This window comes from Triticum dicoccoides, chromosome 7B (genome assembly GCF_002162155.2).
Source record: "Triticum dicoccoides isolate Atlit2015 ecotype Zavitan chromosome 7B, WEW_v2.0, whole genome shotgun sequence".
In the NCBI taxonomy this organism is placed as follows: domain Eukaryota; kingdom Viridiplantae; phylum Streptophyta; class Magnoliopsida; order Poales; family Poaceae; genus Triticum; species Triticum dicoccoides.
This window is the reverse complement of record NC_041393.1, coordinates 631,606,139-631,607,543: the sequence shown is the minus strand read 5'-3', so window position 1 is coordinate 631,607,543 and position 1,405 is coordinate 631,606,139. Positions and strand designations below refer to the sequence as shown.

The 1,405-nt window shown below is 48.1% G+C and overlaps 1 pseudogene; it reads left to right on the top strand.

Annotated features, from left to right (window-relative positions):
- The first annotated feature begins 697 nt into the window (after positions 1-697).
- Positions 698-1,405, top strand: part of LOC119339256 — a 4,190-nt pseudogene continuing 3,482 nt past the window's right edge.

Here is a 1,405-nt window from a genome sequence, read left to right as displayed (position 1 = left end):
AAACACAACACGATTAGAAATAGGCTGCCGCCTGCCGCTTCGACTCTGGAGCTCAATTAATAGCGAGAAACACGAAGAGGCGAGCCCTCGGCCGCCGCTTGGTTGGACGATTGGTGGATTGCATCTCAGGCTCTCAGCGGGTGCCACTCCGGTGCCATCCGATCGCCGGCCGCCGGCAGCCGCGGCGGCACCGTCGGCGGGCGTACAGCAGGAACGAAGCAACCTCATCGACAAGCCCGGCTCATCGACTCATCCCCTGATCCCCAGCCCCCAGGCCTGCGGCGCCTGCTCATCATCTCTGCTCTGCTAGGTACAGCCGTACAGAGGTACTCTATTTTTTTGGTTGTTGTCTTGCTACACTAACCTCTCTGGTCCTTATTCTTCAATTGATTCCTTGGTTTGTCTCATATCAAATCAAATGAAAACTTGCGGTCAGCACTAGTACCGTAGTACTACTCTATCAGACATGTAGTCATATACTGTTTGTTCTAACAAAAGATTGTAGGATTAGTGTGACACATTACTTGTAGGTTACTTTGTACGATTTGAGAAAATTTTATGGAATTCAATCTGGCAAGCCATTCCATTACTAGTAATTGTGTGTTGGCCTGCAAGTCTGCTACCACTAGAATGTTTTATATCTGAACTTTTACAATTTAGTACTTCCATTATTTGACAGGGAAGAAGAAGGAAGATAATGGAGAAGTATTTGATAAAGAAACCAGCAAATGCCAACACCACCACCCAGGGAGTTGTCACGAGCAATAGTTCAAGTGGTAGTAGAAATGAATCAAGACCTGAAGCGAAACATAATTCTGCTGTGCCCGAACTAGTTGATTTGAACAAGCTCCCTCGGGATCCGGCTAAAAGGAAGCGAATGACAGATTATCATCCCAACCAACGTGACGAGATAAGAAGGAAGTATTTGATTTGGGGACCTAATCAGCCCCGCAAATTGGAATTTCCATACAGGGAGATTGGGAAGAAGAAGAAGAAGAGGAGATTCAATCCGGATTGGTATGACGATTATGCTTATTGGCTGGAGTACAGCGAGAAGGAGCACAAAGCATATTGCTTCACTAGTAGAAAAGAGGGCTTTGGTCCAGGTCGGGTTAGCCCATTAGTCCCGGTTCAGTCTAGAACCGGGACTAATGGGGGCATTAGTCCCGGTTCGTGCGACCAAGGGCCACGTGGGCCATTTGTCCCGATTCGTCTGGATCTTTTAGTCCCGGTTGGTGCCACGAACCGGGACTAAATTGTGTGATGCCCATTAGTACCGGTTCGTGGCACCAACCGGTACTAAAGGTTAGACCTTTAGTCCCGGTTCGAGCCATCAACCGGTAATAATGGGGTTTGAGGCATTAGTACCGGTTCATGGCACGAACCGGTACTAAAGGTCCCATTT